At 52.2% G+C, this 23,112-nt stretch overlaps 1 protein-coding gene across 2 annotated transcripts in view; it reads left to right on the top strand.

The window, feature by feature from the left end:
• The window catches only part of STK32B (serine/threonine kinase 32B), a 156,449-nt gene that overhangs the window by 55,429 nt on the left and 77,908 nt on the right, over window positions 1-23,112 (top strand). The window lies entirely within an intron of this gene.

Below are 23,112 nucleotides of genomic sequence, written 5' to 3'. Positions count from 1 at the left end.
CAGCGCACGTGCTGACCTCGGGGAGGGGAGTCCTGAGCTTTCTGTACTGGATTTTTCCCTGACGAAGTGGCAGAGGCTAGGTTGTTCTTGCTGTCTTCAGACTGTTTCAAATCCCTTCCTATCCACCTGCTTGATTGTTTACTAGGCCGGCTGTTAACATGTTTTGTTTGAAATTTGCTGGGGAAGTAACGGTGGAAATGAATATGCGGAGGGGTAGGATGAGAGCAGATACTTGCAATCAGTTTTAAACAGTTCTCAGAGCACAGTATGTTTCCAGAACCTTCCCTGAGAGGCGATGGACAGAACAGAGACAGAGATCTCTGTGTGCCGTGCTACGTCAGCACAGAACCTCTTACTAGGGCCTGGTTTGTCTTGAGACTTTCTACCTTTGATGCAAGGAAACTGCATGCTGTGTTTCAGGCGGGGCTGCTCTCGCTGCAGCCGTGGGGCAGCGGCAGGAAGGGGGTGGGGGCAGGCCAGCCTGGAAGACCCCCCACTCCCCCATCAACCTTGGAGAAAGACAGAGGCCCTTCACAAGTAATCAGCAGTTACTCAACAGCCTCATTTCCATAAAAATAATCATCTTTGGCACTGCTGCTCCAGCCTCCCCAGCAGCACACGTATGCACACGTATGCACACGGTCCCAGTCTGCTGCGGCTTCCTGCACAAACTGTCCTCCATTGGGTGGGTCAACAGGAGGCCTTCATGTCTCACAGTTCTGGAGGCCAGGAAGTCCGAGGTCAGGGTGCCTGCAAGGTGGGGGGTCAGGTGAGGACCTTCTTTCTGGTGGAGGGAGGGCATCCTCTTGCTTTGCCTTCACGTGAGGGAGCAGAGAGAATGTTCTCTGGTCTCTTCTCAAGGGGGCACTAAGCCTATCACGACGCCAGCACCCTCACAACCTGAAATCACCCAAATGCCCGGTCTCCAATACCAGCGCATTGCAATTAGGGTTTTGACCTATGACCTGGGGAGGGGGCTCAAACCACCTGCATTGGGCCGATCTTACCAAAGTGCCAGTCAGGGCCCACCACTCTGATGGAGTAAATGTCTCTCCAATGCCCGCCCCCTCCAGGCCCCTACCCGCCTCCCCCTGCCCTTGGTGCAGTCTGCTCCAGCCATGCTCACTACTCAGTAGCACCTGCGATTCGTCTTGCCTCAGTTTCCTCATCTGTAAAATGGGGCCACGCTCCCCTCCTCCCTCACTGCTCTCCGAGGGCCTAATCAGATGAGGCCCGGTGGACGCGCGCCCTCTAGAAATGATCATTTGTGAGCAAGATGCCCATCATTGTACTTAGCTCTGCGGGAATCTGGCGTATAGGTGATCGTCCGTCCACCGTGAGCAGCTGGTGGGCGTGAGTTTGCTGCGACAGCTGGGAGGCCAGTGGACCAGGCCAGTGGGTGCACAGCGGTCAAGCAGTTCTAGCACAGGTCCATATCCCAGAGTCGCAGGAACTGCCTCCGAGTGTCATACGTTTCAATGGGAAGTATTTCCCCGCACAGAGCTTCAGTCCTCTGGAAACTGCACCCTTGTTCCTCAAGACTTTGAGTCGGTGGCTGCCCCCCACTTCTCTCATCCCTGTTCTTCTGATCCCTGACACAGCACACTGTACCCCCTTGTTTTTACACTCCATGTTTTCTCTGGATGACTCCCCCGGGCAGCTGCGAGACTTGCACCCGCTTCACTCCCACGACCCGCAGCAAGTCTCCCCTCCCACTGAGGCGTCCCTCTGAGGTGAAATGACTGCTCCCCTGCAGCCCTGACCCGCTAGCCACGGCCTTGCCTTACGTGATAGGCCCTTTTACCCCTTAACACACGGCACGCAGCCCTTACCTCATTTATTTCCTACGCTTCCTTCACACACACCACGTGTGCACCCACACACAGGTGCACGTCCACGCACATGGAGGAAGGAGGTGCCCATGAGGATGGGAGGCTGGTCTGCGTTTTCACTGTCCCGTTCCAGCCCTCAGAGGCCTGTGTTGGCGTCCAGTGGACGCTCACTCAGTGCTGCTGAATGAATGAATTGATTGAATGAATGCCGGCGTGCAGGGCCCTCGGCGGCGTCGGCGGCTGGTCGGTGCCTGGGCCTCTGGGAGGAGGCCTGCAGCCTGTCCGCTCACGAGAGGTGGCCCGGACCATACGCTCATCCAGCTCCCGGCCTTCTCGGGACACGTCGCCCTGTGCTGGTCACGGGGGCCAGCCTGTCCAGGCCGGGAGGTGCGCCTCGGCTGCTCGCCTGCCCCACCCACCCTCGCGCCCCCTCCCCTCGGAACCCTCGCCCGCTGCAAGCCTTGAGCGCCGGCCTCTGCTGTAAACCCCGGCATTTCCTCTCCTGGCCGCGGAGCCGCTTCCACGGCTCCCGCCTTCTCTCCCTGGTCTTCTCGGTCCCACCTTCTCTCGGTGGCCACTGGGCTGTTTCCGAGCTCCTGAAATGAGCGCTGCGGCGAACACTGCGGGGCGTAGACTCTTCCGAAGTGATGGTCTCATCGTCTCGGACAGATGCCCGGCGTGGGCGGCGAGGCCCCACTTTAGTGCCATAGTAGTGTTTTTAAGGTTCCTCCAGAGCACTTGCCAGAAAGGCTGCGCCAGTTTGCTCTCCCGCGCTCACTTCTTCATGGGATGTCCCCGGCCCCGGAAGGAAGGCAGCCCCTGAGGCCGGGGGCTGCGCGCCAGGCTCTCTGCTGTGGGCCCGGGACCGCGGCGGTGTCCGGCTGCCTGGGCCCTTGCGTGTGGACGGGCGTGTGATTTGCCCCCATCCGCCGCCTGGGACTCGCGGGTTCCCCACGGGTGGAGGAGAGAAAGCGCAGGGCAGTTGGGAGCAGTGGGGGCACCACCTGTCTTCGGCAGAGGGTCGTCGGGGCAGGGACTGTGCCTTTTCCTGCCTGTCCCCAGCCCCGGGCAAGACTCGCACTCTCTGCCCGGATGGCCCGACCCCCGCCGGGCACCGAGTTTAAAATGCAGACACGTGTGCCCGCGCCCTGGCCCCGTGCACGCCACTGCTTCTGGAGCTCAGAAATCCTCTTCAGCTTTCATTTTTATTTCTTTTCTCCATAATTCACAACAGAAGGGCATTTCTCTGTGCTTGGCAGGGCACGCGCCATCGAGCGTGAACGTATCCTGCACGGAAGGTCCGCGGCCGCGCCCACGCCGGGTGCAGAAACTGCGTTTATACAATTCATTGTGAGCCAGTCCGACCTTCTGGACACCTCTTCTTCCACGTAGTCCTCAGACTAGTAACCTGACCCCTTCCAGGCCCGTTTTAACTGATGGGGAAAAAGGTTGAGATGACCTTGCCGCGTGATTATCCACTTTCCAGATGCTAAACTGACTCTGTGCCGTCGTGGGGAAGGGAGCGGGACAGCCCTTCCGTGGGCCTGCTGGGCACATGCGCACCACGCGGGTGTCCAGAAACTGCCTCTGCTGCAGACTGAGCCTTAGTACATCAGCTCACCTTCTCATTTAACTGGCCTAGATGTTCGAAGCTTGGCAGTGTCCCCGTAGGTGAAAGACCACCTTCCACTGTCCTGGGTCGTTACCAGGAAGCTTACCAGCGTCATTGAATTTTGGCTACACACTCCCGCCTGCCAAGCTTGTGAACTGAGATCACTCTTCCAGTGTTGAAAGGAGACTGCCGGGTAGAGCAGGGTGCTGAGGACAGGCTAGCATCTGACCAGACTTCCTCGTCCATCAGGACGGGAATGTGGCTGGAACTGGAGGGGGTGGCCTCCGGCGCTGCGCTCAGTGGCATTCAGCGCCATGCCAAGGACACCTGGGCACGTCGCGTTGGCAGCCCCTGCGAGAGACACGCAGCCCAGCTCCTCAGTGGCGCTGGGTGCTGAGGGCCTGCTGGAAATCAGGGGCCAGCCTCAAGGTCCTTTGCTCCCCCTCTCTTCTTCCTTCTGTTCCTTTTCAACCCTGTCATTTTGTTCCAAAAAGCACCTAGAGCCACTACATAATTTTTAAACATTCAAGATAAGATAGCTCTTACTAATTGAGAAAACAAAATGAAGAACTAATGTGGGAAATGTGGGAAGGAAATGCAACTAGGAATCCACCGAGATAAGCCCACCCCACCCACTCGGAGGAGGCTGCAGCATTGCTCCGGGCTGTGACTGGGGTGGATGCCACAGCCAACACGATCCTCCTGCCCCCATTCAAATCTCTAGAATCAGCAAGTCCTCAGCCTGCCAGGACCTTAGCTGGTTTCCTCCCATAGCAGGTGAGGGCCTGAGAGATGGCTCTCACCCTCAGGTCCTTTAGTTCAAGAACCGTGCCATGTCAGGATGCACAAGCTCAGATGCCTGTGGGGACCGGCAGGTCAATGAATGAAAGAGTTGTGTGTGAGAGACATTAGGGAGTGGTGGGGATTGTGGCAAGCAGAGAGTTTATGTAGGTGAAGGGCCTCAGCACATCACTGTCCTATGGGAATGACAAAGGTGAGCTTTGGTTCTGGCGGGGGACACCCAGCTCTGTAGATCACCCACTATTTGGGACTGGCCCTCTGGTACCTCTTGTCACACTCTCGGTCTCATTTTGCTGCATGTCATGATGGTAGGGAGATCTGTGGTTCAGGCAGAACTTGATGCTGAAGGGAGGAGTGAGGGAGAATGTGCAGTGGGCAGGTTTTCTGGCTGCCCAGCCTTCCAATCCTTTTCTTACCCCTGTATCATTTTCTTCAGAGCACATGTCATTCAGCAGCAGCAGTTACTGTGTTCAATATGTCCTCGGTTGTTTATTTACCTCCTATTCCAGGATGAGTGCACTGTGGTTTCTGGACACTAGAACTTGACCACAAAGAATTCACACCCGGAATGGTGGTAGGAGGAGTGAATGCATGGAGAGTGAACATGTTCTGCTTCGTGACCATTACTGCTCTGAGCTCATCCCTTGTCTGGGTGCAGTGACACCCTTAGCCACGTTCTTCTACTCTTGTTTTCCTTTGGAATTTATCTTGAATTTTATTTGTTGCCTTTCAAAGACTCCTCAGGATGCACCGATTTTAATTTCCTTGATTGTGAACTATGGTTAATTACATCATCAAATTAGTCAACAGTTCCCCATCCTGCTTGGCATGAGTCCCACTGTCATGTTTCACAGTAGAACAGGTGTTGCTATTTCTCCAGCAAATAAGATCTGAAATTCACCGTGTTATTTCTGTATGGCAGTGTCTTTTAAAAATGCTTGACATGCTGCCTTGTGCCATCCCAGCCCCTCCCTCTTCCTACTTCAGAGTGCAGACGGCACAAAATCCACGTAAGATTGGGGTGGGGCGCCCAGCAATGGATTTAGTCTCAAAGTTTTGCTGTTACCATGATCATAAAACTTTTCTGCATTCCTGATTATTTGGTAAAATATAAATTCCTAGACGTCAACACACCGATCGGGGTTTGCAGAATCGTGCTGAGCACTTGCCTTCCAGCAGATCACCCCAGGAAAGCAGTGGCCCCGACCCTCACCGCCAGCTAGTGGACGGCAGGAATAGATGGCGCCTCACAGTCAGCTCGACCCGTGTCCCCGAGTCCCGAACGAGCAGATACATTTTTTCAGATTATTGCCTCTTTGTTCAAGAAATGTTTTCTGGGTGATGTTGGGTCTGGAAGATCAAGCTGGAGAAAGCTCTGAAGCTTCACTCAGGCGGCTCACCAGCCTGGCCAATGTGAGGGGCAGAATGGATGCCCCCACACCCCCATCTCATCCAGTCAGCACCAGGCCCACCTTCCCCAAGCCAGGAGGTGATAATGCTGCGCTCTCTCCTGGAGGCGAGGAAGCAGAAAGGAAAGAGGAAACCCGGGTGGAAGTTGCTGGTGAGCAGTGGTGTAGGCGCTTGTCTGCATGTCCAGGCACCACCACAGCCTCACGACACATTTAAGTGGCGGGAATTGTACCGGAGCAGAGCGGGTGTCAGGCGGGTTGAGTCCCCTGCTATGCACAGCATTTACACGGAAGTGGCTAATCCTGTCTCTCCCTCCTCATTATGCACTTTTCTATGAGGCGCAGTGAGAGGGAAAATCAGCCTAAACTACTCTGACAATTTCCATTTCGTCCACACCCTGGAGGTGGCACGGGGACTAATGAGATTTCCGATGAGCCATGGGCCAGTCACAGGTTTTGCATCTGGATGTTAATCTCGTGGGCGTCCTGGGCCTTATGGAGATACTTTATGGGGCGTTTTAAATCAGGTGGATGGCTTAGGCTGCCCTTCTTAACCAAAAAATCCAGCCAAATGCAGGGGCATGCGATGCAGGTGATTTTAATTAAGGATGCGCGGAGGCTACTTGCGCGGAAGCCTGAGTGAGGTGGGTCTAAGTACGACATTGTGCAGAAAGGAGAAAGCCTAATCAGGTGTAGACAGGAGCCGTGCCGTGGGGACCTGTTTTAATGAATATATTAAGTGTTTGCCGTTAGCACCGCTGTTGCTATGTGACCATGGGCTCCTGAATATTTGAACGTCTTTAAGTATCCTACGTGCTCTGGAACTGGCGCCTCCAATCTTGCCTACATTATAAATCAACTTTGCAAACACTTCCTTTTACCTCTCTGAATTACTGCATGTTCCAAATTAGTGGAGCCCAGCGTAATGCGATTTTGTGCTACTTCTTCAAATTAAATTTTCTCTTCACTTCTCTTCAGTTCTCCAATTCCACTGAGCTTCACAGCATCGTTGAATTAGTTCACCTCACACTGCGCTCCACGAACACTCGACTTTGTGGAGGCTCCACCTCGGGTGTTTTCTTGTCCAGGTCTTTGCAATGTGCTGCTCCATTCCTCTGAATTCCCTCCCAGCCTGCCTCACCTGGTCACCTCCTGTTGGTCCCACAAAACCCTGCCTACTGCTTCTCTGTGGAGCCTCACCCAATTTTCCCTTTACTGAATTTCTTAAAAGTCAGTGCTGGGGTGGGGGTGGGGGTGGGAAATTTGCTTCTTTGCAGCCTCAGGCTGATCATGAAAATGGGTGTCTGGCTGAGTCGTCATCTCCCCCCTGTGCGCTCGGGTCAATAGGGGACTCGGCGCGGCAACGCTTTAGAGCAGCACAGAACTCTCAGACCCCCACCAGGTCGGCTTGGAGTCTCCAGTCACCGGCTTCAGCTGTTGGGACAATCTGTCAAGCCTCAGTTTTGACATCTGTGAAGTGGGACTTATGTCTCCGCTTAGGTTTAAAGTGGACATTCTTAATCCACATAGTGAAACTGAGCTTTGACCCTGGGGGATGATCCTCCTTTGTTTCGATCTGCATTTCTCTGCTCTTTTTTTTCTGTTGCCTCACTTTCTGCTTGACATTAAAACTCCCTGTTCCAGAATCTCTATTTCTATATTTATCATTGTTTGGCTTTTGTATGTTTATGTTGAAAACCACCTGAAGTCACTTATGGACGTGGCCAAGATACACAGAAATAAGTTCTATTTTTAAAACGGCCAGAGCCTCCCTCGGTCCGCGCAGGCCAGCCCACGCCTCTCTGCTGCAGGTTGGGGGTGTGGAGCAGGGAGGGGAGCAGGCGTCGTCGACACGGTCAGAGCAGCGTGCATCGTCGCACGTTTGCCAGCGAGAAGCTTTGGGAGGAACGGCTGAGACCTGAGCCACGGCGGCACGTCGTCCTCCACGGCGTTCCCGGAGCCGGGCCCTGTGATCAGCCGTGGCTGCAGGAACGGAAGTCATGCAGAGAAGACCCTGGATGCGCTTCCTAGACATGCCCGGGGGCCTTCTGACTGCAGGAGAATCACGTCTCTGGGAGGATTTGACAGCCTGTGGGTGCTGGGTTCCCACTCAGTGGGGTTTCAGGTGAGCTGCGGTAAGGGCTGAGGGGCCAGCCATGAACGTTCCTGCAATCGCGGGACCTTGGGCCGCTCAGCACCTGCTGATGCTTGCCCCAGGGTGCAGGAGCAGGTGCAGATGCATCCCCAGGCCCAGGCTTGCTTCTTGAAGCTCGGCAGGTGAATGCCAGGCTCTGGTTGATGAGGTGGCCGCTCCCCCCTCTTAGGGGCACGTGAGTGAGTGGGGAGGCAACGCCGACTGTGCTCTCGTGGTATTCTGGAGTGGGAGGGGCAGGAGCCAGGAGGACAAAAGGCAACATTGCTCACGGGAGACATTTGCATTCTTGTTGGCACCTGGGGGCAGGGGAGCAGCCCTGCCCCACACCGAGCCTCGGCAGACTCCTGCCCGTCAGCCCAGCACCTTGCTTTAGAAGTTCCATTTGCTATTCAGTGCTGCTCGGTGACTGGGGTGCCAATTGTACTTCTGTCCCGGTAGTTGTACCCACCTGTCTAAAAGTTTGTGGAAGGGCAAGAAAAGGAAGCACCATTCTGCATAGGGCACTTTGGGGGGACATCCGGGTGACTGTCACCTTGCACTGCTCAAGCTGATCAACAGGAGGCATGGAGCTGGCCCTGGGAAGGGAGCTTGCCATTCCCCAAACAGGGAGATCTACAGGTCGGGGCCCACACTTAAGCTCAGTGTCCTCTGGTGACGTGGGAGAGCTGGCGTGGATCCTGGCTGCAGGCCTTGGTCATTATGCCCAGCAAAACCCCAGTGGCCAGCTGATCAAACAGCCTCTGACGTTCCGATAAGAGCTAGGCCTTCCTTCTGTGCTCACTCTGGGAACCTCCCTTTTGACCCCTGACTTTCCTTCAGCAGGGTTGGCAGGGGCTGCCCATGTAGAACCGGGGGGTGGGTTCCTCGGTACTCACTTCCAGTGGCCCCCGCTCTGTAGGCTCCTCCACGGAGCTGCTTGCTTCTTGGAAACGGCCCTGCGGTCACTGGTGTGTGGTGGTGACTGCTTGGAGCCGTCACAGCACCGCCGCAGTCCTGAGCTAATGCCAGGGCGCGTCTTCCCCGACACAGTAAGCGCCTCTCGGTGGCGGGGGCTGGCGGCCTGGTGAGGAGGTGCGGGCAGATGGAGGGGCTGGGAGGGAGGCCTTGGTAATTGGAGTGACTGGCGGTGAGTCACGCGCGGAGCAGAGTGGGAGCAGCTGTGAGGGGCTCTGAAAGGCCCATCTGTGGAGCATTTTCATAAAGCAGAGCTGTTTCTGCGGGAACGAGACAGCATCCGCCAGGATGTCCTGCACCCACGCGGACAGAGCCACCGAGGAGGCGCCTGAGCCGGGGTATGGAGAGGACAGGCTTGGCTGGGCCTGGAGCTCCCCACCCTGGGGTTCTCATCGGGCTGGCTTCTTTCCTTCTCTTCTGCTTCTACCGGTTCTACTTTTCTTCTCTTAATTCTCTGTGTGTCATGCTTTCCACCCTGGCCAGCTATGACTTGGCCAGAGCACCATGACAGACCTGTATGCACCTGTCCGTTGAGCTGGCCATCCATCCCCATCCATCCATCTCCATCCCTCCCGATCCATCCCCCCGTCCCTCCGCCTGTCTCACAGTCATCCATTTTTTATTGACATAATGCGGTCTCTGACATTATACAGGCTTCAGACGTCTCACCTTTTAATTCAACATCTGTCCACCTGCCTTAACGTTCACCACCAAAATTCTGGTTTGCATCGCTCACCATGCAGTTGGCTCCTTCCCCAGATTTACCCCCCAGCTCTTCCCTTTTCTTTTCTGGATACTGCTATTTTGTCCTTATAATCTAAAAGCTTGTTTTTGCTTTGTTTTGTTCATTTGTTTCTCTGTGACCTGGTCTGAGTGAGCTCAGATGGTGTTTCTCTTTCCCTGTCTGACTTACTTCCCTGAGCAAAATGCCCTCCGGGTCCAGCCAAGTGGAGCAAGTGGAAGGTTCCCCCTCGCTTGTGGCTGAGTCGTACTGCCCTGTGACTCTCGCTCACCCTGCTTCTCCGTCACCCGTTGATGGGCACTTCAGTCGTCAACAACTCTTGCCCGCTGTGAATAACATGAATACCGTCAACCTGCTTTTGACCTGGTTGATCCTGCTGCTGTTGATGTTTCTGATCTTCCGCCGTGGTGGAGTCAGCACTCCACCAAGCGATGGCTCATGGGCCGTTTTGGCCTGCCCCGTCTTTGTATACAGGGGTTTATTGGAGCACACGCCCATTTATTTATGGACATGTGTGGCTGCTCCCCTGTGACAGAGGCCTGTGGTCCACTGGACCACACCTACTCTGGATCCATCTTCTCCAACTTCCTGAAGAACTACAGCCCTTTCAATATGCCCCAGCCCCAGGGCCCACCTAGCCTGCCCCTTACCCCAGCCCAGCCTGGCAGGACTAGACCTTTGACCTTTTGCTAGCCAGTGTAAAGGGTGGCAGTGGCTGCCTGGAACACTGTTTTGAGAAAGGGTTTGATTCTGCGTCTGATGTCATCAGGCAGTTTGTGCTGCCTGCTCAGGCGTGTTTTTGTCATCCCTTATCTGGACGCTTCCTTTCACTCCTCTCCTTTCCCTGTCTTTTTTTCCTTTTGTTAAAAAAAAGATTTATTTATTTATACAAGAACTGGGGAGAGGATTCACCAGGCAGACTGACTGAAAACACTGCTGTGAGCAGCAGCAGGCGAGACAGGAGAGGTCTGCCACGCCATGTGGGTATCTCCCTGGCCGGCCGGGAATCGAACCCGCGCTGCAGAGGCTGCGGACAGCTTCACAGTGCTGTGCTCAACCTGCTGCGCCACCAGGGAGGCCCTCCCCCTCTTATTTTATACCAAACTCCTTCGATATACATTTATTAAAAAAGAAAACGTGTTCTCAGCTGCTGTTATGTTAGAGCATAACGCTCTGTATCAGTCAGGATGGGCTAAGCTATCACTAACAAACATCCCCCAACTCTCAATGACTTAAAACTGAAAGCCTTCTTGGTTTTCATGCCGAGGCACACCCAGCCTGCTTGTCATGGGGGTCCAGGCCTGGAAGTTGATGGTGCATTTTAAGTACTGTCCATGGCAGGGTCGAGGGAATGAAAGCTCAGCTCAGAAGTGACAAACTCCATTTCTGAATTAATTACAGGGCTCCCTCCATCCACAAGGAGTTCAGGAAAGGTATTTATACCATGTGCCTAGAAAGAACGGAGAACCAGGTATTGCTGAGTAGAATGACTCAATCACTGGCCAAATTGTGATGACTAAGGACACATCCCGGCCTGTGCCCTGGAGGAGAACCAAGACTTGCATCTGATTTATTGAACCCTTATTGCAAACACAGCACTTTGCAGTTGTTAGGATGGTTGATCTTCACACAAGCCATGAAAAATTTTTCCATTCACAGGTAGAGAAACTGAGTGCTAGCAGTACTCAACGACTTCATTAACATCACTCACCAGGACTGACAGGTGCAATTCTGGCTTCAAGATCCTAGTCACGACACCCCAAGGGCTCCTGGACTTTTTGCTGTGACTCTGGCTTCAGATTCCTGCCCACGCATAATGTCCAGGATGGTCGTTGAAGGGCAGAGGGGAGAGGCACTGAACGCATCGATCCCCCTCTAGTAGACAGGAAAAAGATGAGGCCTGATCTTGGCTTGATTCACTCAAATCAAACCCATCTGGTAAAACCGATTGTTTTGTCCTGTGTTGGATAAATTATTATAATGCCTCACAAGCAATCTTCATTAAATTCCATTTATAGAAACCACTTCCTTCCTCCATGAGGTCTGTTCACGACTCCCCATTGCCTTCAGGAAAAAGTCCAAATTTCTTTGTTTCATTTTCAAAGCCATGCCCCGTTGGGCATGAGGCCTCATCCAGCCCCTCCTCCTCGGCCAGTGCGCCCCATCTGGCCTCTCCATCCCGGCCCCCACCCACACGTCTGTAGATGCAGAGGTTGGGAAAGGAAAGATGCAAGTCTGGACTGAGATGTTAACATCTGGAGGGAGAGAGACTGCAGACCATGCAGGGAAGAGGCATTTCCATTTCTTGGCTTTGAAAAGCCAAGCAGGTCAAATTTCTAAGGACAGTGAAAGGCATTGTGGGATATAAGAGGGTAACCTCACGAAATTTTCTTGTGCTCATCCATTTTGTGTCCAAGAAAGCGACCAGCCCTTTCATCTCCTTGTCTCTTGTGTCACTTTTTAAGCTGAACCGAATTGATAATGACAATACAGGAATCGTAGCCAGAACACCTACTGTGTGCTAGTTGCCATGCTAGGTTCTCATCTACCCTATCTTGCCTAATGATACAATCCCCCAGAGCATTTGCAACATTCCCACTCACTCCATATGTGAGAAAGTCTGGAGATGCTGAAGACCTTGTCTAGAGCTGCAAGGCTGGAAAGAATCAGAATCTGGATGGGGCCCCACAGCCATCTGCTTCCAAGCCCCGACCGTTCCTCTGTGCCCTGCTTCCCAAGGACAGTAGTGTCATGTTGCTGACACAGGGATTCAGGTCAGAGGTGCGATGTGTTAGAGGCCAGCTGCCTGTTTGGCTGTAACAGTGCAGTTCCTAGAAGGCTGAAACCGCATCTCTGAAGCACATTCGTCAGGAGTTAAAATGTCAAACACACACCCACAGCTCAGCACATACGCAATCTAGAGCCATTTCCTTGAAAATAGCATTGTGTTACAAAAGCATAATGTCGCAGCCCGAGCCCCAGCCTACGTGTGTGAATGTGGGTTCGCTGCCTGCCTTCAAGGGGGAATGGAAGGGCCGGAGGCACCAGGGCTGGGCACCTTCTTCCATAGCTCCAGGCAAGTGGCCCCAAGGAAAGGAGCCCAAAACAGCAGGGCAGTTAAGTGGAGGTGGATGTGGGTGCCCCGGGATTACGCTGCAATGAGCCAATTTCTTTTCGGGATGGGGAGCACCTCTGACTTGGCTGATGTTCACGTCATGTACCATCTTGAGCCTCCGTCTCCTGACCTCCTGAGCAGATAGTACCGTTGCGCCTGCTTTGCTGATTGGCGAGGAGGTTAAATGACCGCCCGTCGAGTGCTCCGTGGACCGCGTCGTCACTGCCGTCACCACTGGGCGGTGAGTCCACCCTGGCCTGAGCGCTGGCTGTGGGGTCTGCAGGCTGCAGATCAAGTGCCGGGGCCGAGTGGCCTTGGGCAAGTCCTCAGGGTCCCTGATGAGTCGCCCCAGGTTCATGTGTTGAAACCTCACCCTCAAAGGGACGGTGGGGTGATTAGTGGGGTGAGGGTGAAGCCTCGCGGAGGGTTGAGCACCCTTGGAAGAGTCCCTCCAGACAGCTCCCATCCCCCTCCCCCCCGAGCTGAGCCGGCGTCTACCCTGGGCCGGGGCGCCGGCGCCCTCCACACCCAACTCTCTGGCAGCCTGGCGCGGACGTCCGGCTCCTGGACGGGGGAATGAAAGTTTGTTGTTTAAGTGAAATGTGATGTTCAGTTGCAGCGGCCGAACCACGACGTGGTGTTTCAGGCAGTTCACCCTTTTCAGTCCTCACAGTGAGGCAAGTCGTTGGGATTGGTGTTGACATTTAGCAGATGGACATGCTGAGGAAGAGATTCAGGAAGACCCGTCCGCGGGGGCGCGGCCGCTGGGCGGGGTGCGGTCCAGACCAGCCGTCGGGAGGTGAGCCCAGGTGCCACCCAGGGGTGAGCCTGTGGTCTGGCTGTCTGCCCCACAGCTCTCCGGACACAACCCGTGACTGCTCCACAGAGTGTGTGACCCACACAGGGGGCAGGGGACAGGGGGGTGGCCCAGCCGCCAGGGCCCTCTGCAGCAGCCACCGTTTGACTGCTTCACTGAGGTCACCCAGAGTCAAAATATCCTCAACATCTGGTGATTTTATCCAGACTTTCCAATTTTGTTATCTCTGCAAAGGCCACGAGGCGATTTCTCCTGCATTTGTCATCATCCCTTAAAACATGATGTAACTGGAAGTTGCTGTGCCCGGCTGAGGGTAGGATGACATTTATGCACATTCAGTTTGGCGGAAATGTCGTGCTTGCGCCGGGCTCGGCCGCTGGCTGGAAGGATACAAGCCCGAGCGTGCCGAGGAGACCCGCAGAGACTCGGGGAGCCAAGGGCAGGCGGTTCCCGGTGACCCGGGCGGCGAGAAGCCAGTCGCCGCAGGCACAAGGGCATCACTGTTCTCTCCAGCCAGGGCGTGTGCTCCCCGCGCCTCCTCACTGTCTCTGCAGGGTCCACGCTGTCCGTCAGGCCCCGTCACGACCAGGTACCCCCGTCCGGCGTTCCCTCATAGAGTGATAAGCGTACACAGCTGAGCCTTCCACAGGAAGGGGTCGCGGTGCCAGCCCCTGTGCAGGGCAAATCTGAGTTTGACTTTGACTCTATCAGACCTTGGGCTCCTCACAGCCTGCTGCCGCCCGGAGGCCGTCATGAGGGCGATGACAGTCGGTGCACACATACCCGTGTTACATGTGCTAGGCACTAGTTACATGTACTACGTAAGACTATATCATACTCTCACCATAACGTGAGCCAGAACAATAGTGGCATTTAGAAAATCATGAGAGAAAGTGCGCTTACTTATTTATAGAAGAAAGGTCCGTGTGTAAGTGGACGAGGTTCAAGGGCGTGATGGTGCTTAGCTAGGAACATTGTCCATATACACTTGACTTCCGAGAAGAGCGCTTATGAACTGGCACCTTCTCTTCAAGACACTGCATGTTATAGCCCTCTTTTCCTTTTGATTTAAACCCAGGGCTCGGCCGTGGTCCCTCCTCCTCCCGTACCTGCCTCCTCTGTACAGTACAGGAGCCAGGCCCGGTGGCTCTGGCGGCCTGTTACTCCCCCATCCTGCCCGCCAGACCCCGGCCTGCCTGGCTGGGTTAGGGAACAGCGGGCTAATGAGCTTTCCTCTCTCATCCTTGCCGCCCTCCCTCCCGCCCGTCTGTTCTCTGTTGAGCCACTGGGATGCACTTCAGGAAAGCTGAAGTCAAATCATGTCATTCTTGTTCAGAAGAATAAAATCCAAATTCCTTTGCCTGATGTGAGTCTAATGACTAATACCCCAGCCCCCTTCGCTGCCCCGGCTCAGCGTGAATGAAGCAAAGGACCCAGGTGAAGCTGAGAGTGGCCCAGAGAACAAGAATCCCTCAGTGCAAAAACGCCCTCTGTGCGCCACAGCGTGGTGGCAGCCTTGGCCACAGCGGCCAGGGCACGGACGCCCACAGCAGATGACTAGGCCCAGGGGATGTGGCTGTCTACACCGCGGAGTAGAGTTCAGCCATGAGGAAGATGAAATGTTATCATTTCCAGCAAGATGGAGGCGCTCGAGGGAATTATGTGCGGACATTTTTACATAATGGGCAATTAGACAAAGAAAAATAGAAGAGCGAGTAGACATTAATGAATGCACGGAGGCCTGAGGTGAAGAGGGAGAGCGGGGGTTGTGAGGGATGGTGGGGCGCTGCCTCTGTCTCAGTCTCTGCTGTCTCCGCTCAGTCCTCGGCTTGCGCTTGTGTTCATCCGGTCAGCAGAGAGACCCCTGTGTGTAGACGGGAGTTTTCACGTCTCCTTCACACAATAGTCATTTCCTTTTAATGTCATACAGATTTGAATTCTCCTTCTCCCTTAACCTTTGAATTTTAATTTTTTCTAATATTTTGATGCATATTGGCAGATGCTTCAAATCACGTCTTTTATGATGAGAAAGATATGAACAAAGGATTAATGTTCTAGGAGAAAGCAAGATAATATTCTCATCTAAGGAAAAATTTTGTGTCTCTAAATAAGCGACACAGCTCTTGTCTTATTGACAAATGACCTGAACAACACAGGGTCGATCTGGATCATCCATTCTGAGCGGTGACACAGAGCCATCTGGGCATGATGGATGGATTCACAGTCCAAATGTCATTTCTCAGATCCTTTAGATGAAAGCCAGCCGTTTGCTGCAGGGACTCATGAGTGAGCGCTTCATCTCAGGACCGAGCGGTGACATAAACCTACATGGACGCCGCTCCTGTGGCGGTTGGGAGCTCTGGAGAAGACAGTGTTTAACCAGGTCCTCAGCCCACGGGGCCGATCCCCGTGACCTGGATGGGCACTGGTGCCAACTGCGACTTCTGAGTAGGGGGCTGATGTGTTGATTGGTGCCGGGAGGTGGTTTCGAGATGTTCGTCACTTCAGTTGGCTTCTACGGCTTCCACCAGCGTGACCGCAAGACTTCTGGCATCACCCCAGCTCCAGTCCAGCCAGCTCCAATTAGGAGGAGAGTGTAGAGGAGCAGACCCTCCGCTCGGGGACACTTTCCCTTTTGATTCCCAGCGAGGCCGTGTCTCCTGCAGGCCTCCTGGAGACGGCGACTTTGTGCATTCAGCGGCCTCCAACTTAGACGTAATTGGGTTGTTTGTAGCCATTTATAAAATCCTCGTTGCTGGGCTTCTTGGGGGGGATGGGGGCTGATTTTGGTTTTGTCATATTTGTACCACATGGAATGTTGTTTTAACTAAGCAACCCCAAGCTTCATTTAAACCGTCAGAGCAGGCACAATTGTATGGCTCCCAGAGACTTCGAGAGGAATGGGGACTCGGGGAGCAGCTGGTCTTGCCCAAGCCAGAAATCTCTTCTCCAGCATGCAAGTCAGCAAGCGTGGGGTGCCAGCTCTAGCCAGAAGACACGCACCACCAGGGCCTGCTGTGCCCTAGCCTCTTGCCCAAGTGCATTCTCTTAGGGACCTTTCTGAGTGGTGAGGAATTAAGTGCCCCCTCTCCCTCATCCAAAGTCAGCCTGCAAAGAATACCCACTATACTGTACCCCATAAAAGGCTCTTGTCTTGCCTTTAACGAAGTACAAGTCCTGCCCATCTGGTGGTGAGTGCTTGAAGGCTCCACACCAGCGGAGCTTGGGCTTCAGTGTGCAGAGTCATTGGAGGGCGTGCGAGGCACAGACTGCTGCCCCCACTTCAGAGCTTCTAAGTCAGTAGGCCTGAAATGGAACCAGATTTGCGTTTCTCAGTCTCCAGGGGGTGCTGATACAGATGTTTGGGGAGCACACTTTGAGAACTGCTGTGGAAGACAAAGAGCGTAGCTTTGTGACCATGCTAGGTATTTGTGAGCTGCTGTGGATTCAGCAATGAACAAGACAGGCCTAACCCTCGCCCTCCAGGAGCTTGCGGTACAGTGGGCCTTGGTGGAAATATAAACAGTCAAGTGGTGCACTTCTTAGGACCGAGGCTGAGAAACTCTGAGACTGGGAGGTAGGGGACCCCAACCGGGCTCAGGGTCAGAGTCAGAAAGGGCTCCCTGCACAAGTGATTTTTGAGCTGGGACTTGCACAACTGGAATTTGTGAGACTAAAGAGAGGAGGAAGGGGCAGGGAGAGAAAGTTCTAGTGAGAGGGCACAGCATGGTGAAGGTGGACAGCCTGACCCACGCAGGACGCACAGAGGCAGCCAGCGTGGTGGACGTGCAGAGTGGAGGCCGAGGCTGAGAGGCTGGACGTGCCTTCTGAACCAGCTTAAGAAGTTTAGATTGAATCCAAGGAAAACTAGAATTTTATCTGGAATTAAATGGAACCCCATGCTTTAAAAACCCACTGGAGGTTTTTAAACTATGTGGTGTGGGTGTGATGTTTGTTTTGCTAATTTATATTGATTTGTTTGTTTATAAAATCAAGTTTTACTTGATCCTGTTTCCAGTACCAAGCATGGTCTGTTCATAGAGAAGTTTACTCTTTGTTTCATGCACAGGGAGAGGTCCAGAAATATTAGTGTGGGTGTGTGCACATGTGTACACGTATGTAGAACACGGCAGCTTTCTAGGGCATCCCTGTGTTTGTGCCAGTGACATGATAAATGAATAACTTCGGCAGACCTAGCCAGCTCATGTCAATGCAAGGACTGCCTTGAGGCTCACTGTATTGTCCTTTTGATAACACTGGGGTGCTAGCCTCTTTAAGGGGTCCATGACTTAAACTATACTTCAAATGGATTTGGAGGAGGCATCTTTTGAATTCTTTCCGACTTCAAGGCAAGATTATGATTGACTGGTATAATTTAAGCTTCCTAATAATACCACTGACCTACGGAACTGAAATGTTGCCCATTCTCTCTTCCAGAGGTCGTCTTGCACTTGGGAGAATGAGGGGGCAGGACCACCGAGGGTGACGGGGCAGTGGGGAAAGAAGCCTTTGGAGCAGGCTCGCTGACCGTAGACTTATTGGTATTGAAGCAGTGCTGGAATGTCCTCTCCTTTGCACCTCGTGTGTATGTGTGTGTGTGTGTGTGTGTGTGTGTGTGTGTGTTGAGGAGTAATGAAACTTGGAAGGAGGGAATATGCAAATGTGTTTAGGGTATGAGTTAACATATGGCTTCAATTACGGGATTTGGCCTGTGTGCCGGTGGGGAGTTTCTTAGGGCAGGCAAATATCACACTCACACAATGTGGCATCCACAGGCCATGTGACTTATTGTTTTAATAATTTGGAGAAAATAAGATCTCATCACCAAAGAGCTCATCTCTTAATTTTAGTGTCTAAACTTGAGGAAGAATGTGTGTTATAGTCTCCAAGTAGAGGAGAAAGGTGACATGAGTATTAGGCCTGGACTGGAATGCTGGCTCTTGTTTTATTCAGAGAATCACTCTGCTGAGCTACCGTCTTCTCATCTGCTAGATGGGGGTAGTGCTCTCCGGCTCAAAGGGCTTTAAGGCATAGAAAAATTTACATGTAAGGTCACAAGCCTGCCAAGAATTCTTTTTAGGTGACTGTTACTACTGCTATTATTTTTGTTGGCTTTTGGTCCCACATGATGCATCAGTGGGATAACTGGCTTGTCATCAACCTTTCAGGGCTTTGTAAACTGCTCAGGTCTATGACTGATCTAAGAGGCAGTGCTGGGAGCTACACAGAAACACTTCCGCCATGCAGTTAGTTAACACATCCCACTAGATCAGCCCAAACTCCAAGGGAGAAGAAACTGCTTGCAACCCTTGGTGTGGGCACTGCATGTATGTGATGTCTATTTTTAATCCACCAGCTGATTTGTACTTTCAAAAGATCAATCTGACTGCTGTGTAGAAGGAATATTAGAGTGTGAAGCTGAACAGTCTACTTTGGAGACTCTTGTGGTGAACCTGGAAAGACAGAAGTGTGTCTTGGATAAGCTTGTAATAAACACATGGAAAGTAGGTGCATTTGAGATACATTTTGAAGATAAGTCCAGATAATGGATTGGAACTAGAATTCATAAGTTATTGAAAATAGGAATTACAAAGACCAGTCTGTAGGACGTGAGGGGTCCATAGTGGTTGACAGATCCAAAGAGAAGGCGAGGGTTGACCTCAGAAACCATCACACAAAGGCCGGCCCTGGGAACTGTCCAGGGTGCTGAAGCATTACTCTGCTGTCCGTCCATCCTATAGTCTCTGACTTGGTCCAGGCACTGTGGTCAGTGCTCGGAGTGTAATGCCAGTGGAATAAAGTCCCACCTCCCAATGTGCTTATAGTTCTTTTGTGAAGCTTGCAAAGGGCAAGAATTCCTACGACAGAGTCATGAGTGTCAAGACTGAAAGTACAGCAAGGGCACACCCGGTGAACCTCCGGAGCTCAGTAAGAGTTTCTGGTGAAAATGACATATGCACTCAATACTGAAGGGTGAAGACAGATTCCTAGCTTAGTGTGAGGCAGGGAAAAGACATGTCATTTATAAATAATATGAAATAACAGACATATAAAATGAGACTGGTCAGATGACTGAAGTTGAGGCTGGAAAGGGAGGGACAAGATCACCCAGAAGCTTGTATGTGAGGCACAGCTGGTGTGGGAAGCACACCACCAGCCCCGGGAGCACAGCATGCAGATTCCACACAGGCACAGGCAGGTCCTCACCGCTCATTGCCGGGGCAATCAGGAGAGGCCTCTCGGAGGAGCAAGAGCTCCCTAGGCTACCATGTTTGAAAGGGCCTCTGGGCAGGAGAGCAGTGTGAGTAAGGGCAGGGGCCTGGGACAGTGAACAGTTGCTTGGAAGGAAAAGCATTTGGCACGTGTCATGCTGGAGAGACAGGGCTGGTTCTGGAGAGGCTACCTGTGTGACAGGTGGACTTTGGGGACGTTGAACTGCAGTGGGAATTAGCCAGCAAGGGGTCACTGGGGACACTCTAGGGAGTTTCGGGAGGACCAGCAGAGGGAGGGATGCAGGGCTGAGCAGAGGAGTGATTGGCCTCTGTGTGCTGGCAGCGGAGCCTCAGATGGCCCATGGGCGTTGTGACACTGGCCAGCTACTTAGAGATATCCTAGGTTGGGATGACAGGGCCAAGCTTTTACAGCCCTTCATTAGCCAGCCGAGACCAAGACCTTGGCCAAGCTGCTCTCTTCAGCAAGAGTAATTCTAAAAGCAGCTGAGGGTAGACTGCCATCGCTCCCCCCGGCAGCAGGGGGATGAGTCTGCAGTCCTCGTGGGATCCCAGGAGACTCAGCCTCCACGTCTGTGAATCTGGAAAAGTCATGCATCTAGGTCTGTATGTTAGGAAGATGCACCTGTCAGCTGGAGAGAATGGTAGGAGACAGCGAGACCAGTTGGGAAATGATTGCGTCTGTCCAGGTGTGGTGAGGAGGCCTTGAGCAGAGGGAGCGGCAGTGGGGTCGTCGAGGGTTTCTGGGTTTCCAGGTAAATGAGAATAATCACGGGCCTCTCTCAAGTCCCTGCTTAATAAATCAGTCAGGTTTTTTAACCTGCTGTTGTCAACCTTCACAGTCATGCAAAGTGTGCATTTTTCACAGGAAGAAATTGAGATCAGAGAGTATAAGCAACATGGCTAAGCTGACACAGTAGTAAAGTACTGACCCAGGCATGAAGCCCATTTTTTTTTCAGATTTACAATTCCGCACTGTTTCTTATGAACCAGTGCTTTGGACGCTCCTGCGACACAGTGGCCACAGTGGTCCACACAGGACCACCCAGAAAGATGGTCCTCCCGGTGACTGTTACCTGGATGAAGTGAAGGCCCCGGTAGCCGATCTGCATTTCATGAGCAGAGAAAGCACTGAGCGCTGCTGACAAATAATGATGATCTTGACGATATTAGCAGCAGACATATTCAAATGCAATTAAAAACTGCAAATATAATAATCAAATGTAAATGAGCAGCAGCCAACAATTACTGGTGCATATACAATTAGCACATATGGTAATTTAGCAGGAGGCATAACTGCTCCGATTCATTGCCTCTGACAAATTGCTGATTCCCCGCCCTCCCCCGCCCGCCTTACCCTCCTCTTTGCTGGTAACAATCTCCTCCCCGTGTTTGTCCACTCTCTCTGTTGGCAGACACCAGCCTAATTAACTGGACTCTCTCAGAGCCAGCATCATCCAGCTGTAGCTCAGAGGAGGCGCTGGCCCCATGACCTGCCGGGGCCGGCGAGCAGGAGCGGTGGGAGAACCTGGTGTCCTCTTGCTGAAAAATGATGCGGCTTGAGGCGCAAACACTGAGCAAGAGAGGCGAGAAGTGCTGCCTCACCCCTTCCTGCCCTTATCTTCCACTTGTTTTCTGACCACCTGTTGACTGTCAGCTTCTGGACTAGGTGGTGGGAACGCGAGAGGAGAAAGACAAGGCTGATGTCCTTTGGGAACCTACAATCCTTTTTGGCAAAATGGAGAAGTGAGTTGGTGATTTCCACACCACATGCTGTGTGTGCAGCAGAGATCAGGGCTGGTGCTTGGTGCTGCATCAGGGCAGGTATATTGTGAGCATAGTGCACCTGCCAAGGACTTGGCCTGCCTGCACTAGGATCCCAGGTCTTCCTCCTGTGAGCTGGGTGACAGGCTCCATCACTTACTGCTCTGTGTGTGTTTGCAGTGATGATGCTAGCAGAACTGACTCAAAGGCGGTGTCCTCACAAAGCCTATGGCAGGTGCGGGCACATCGGGTCGCTCCTACTTTTAGAACTCAGGGGTAGGGGGACTGAAGCTGTGCATGGGAGTAAATGAGAGCTCAGGAAGAACATGAGATATTCTGGGCAGGTGGGGGATTGAGCTTCAGTGGTGGGAGGAACACATTCTCCCACTTAGTGGGCAATGACATAACTTCTTTGGTTGAATCTGTTTCCACGTAAATGTAAATTGTAAAATGTGGATAAAATTAGTCAAACCCCAGTAAATCCTGATGATGTGACATACAGCACTGTGGGCAACTGTAGTCAACAGTGCTGTTTCATATGTTTGAAAGTTGCTAAGAGAGTATATCTGAAAGGTCTCATCATAAAAATAAGCATGTGGCAATGGACATTAGTTGGGTTTACTGCCGTGATCACTTTGCATAAATACACAAACATCAAAGCACCTGAAGCTGATGCCATCTTACATGTCAGTTACACCTCAGTGAAAAACATCAGTCCTCACTATTGATGATCTTATTTCTGCACATTCACCTACACACTGAATTTTTTTGAAACCCCTAAAGCGATACCCATCAGTCATGGGCACATGCAGAGCAGCAGGAAGTTGTCACCTGATGTGTGTGTCCAGCTCAGGGTGAGCAGTGCTATCCTGTGTCAGCTCACACACTGTAACTAAGTCTCCTTTTCACATTTTTATGCTTTTGTTGTTCTGCTTTAAGTGCCCTCCACATCCAGGCTAGAAGGGCTGGTTATTTTCCTGATAGCGAGAAGGCCATGATGCACCTTCTGGAAAAAAATATGTGCATTAGATAAGTCTCATTATCTAATATGACTCTCAAGAGTCATAGGCCAAGAACCACAATTAAGCCTATGAACAAGGTGACTTCCAGAAGAAAAGCTTTAATGGGACCCAGAGTCTAAAATAATAGAAATAATATTTTAAAAATTTTAAAATGATAAAAAACATGTCCAGGATATAGTAGAAAATCACCCAGAAGAACCAGGAGGATTACATCTTAAGGAAGACAGCCCAGTGTCACCAGCAGCGATGTGAATCAAAGGCTGGCATCATCTGGTAAGATTCCAACATAGCTTTCACAGTAAATGCTTCAACAGTCAATTACAGATTCTCCTAAACAAGTGAAAGATGAACTGTAAAACCTGAGCTAAAAAAAAAGTTTTAAAAGAGCTAAAACAAAATTAAAGAAGTGCAGAATACAGTAACACAAATTACAAAGTCACTGGATGGACTGGATCATGAAGTAGATTAAAGAGAATAGAGACAGTGGTCTTGAGGGCAAATCAATACAATTCACCTGAAGTGAACAGCAGAGAGATAATAGACTAAAAAATAAAATCAACAGTGCCTTGGAGACATATGTGTTACAAGAGTTACAGAAGGAAGAGAGTAAGTGAGTCAGTCTGAAAGACTAATTGAAGAAATAATGACTAAATTTTCCC

This window comes from Talpa occidentalis, unplaced genomic scaffold (assembly GCF_014898055.3).
Source record: "Talpa occidentalis isolate TD23 unplaced genomic scaffold, MPIMG_talOcc4v2.1 talOcc4.6, whole genome shotgun sequence".
NCBI lineage: Eukaryota > Metazoa > Chordata > Mammalia > Eulipotyphla > Talpidae > Talpa > Talpa occidentalis.
Note: the sequence above shows the minus strand (reverse complement) of the source record. Positions and strands in the feature narration are given on the sequence as shown.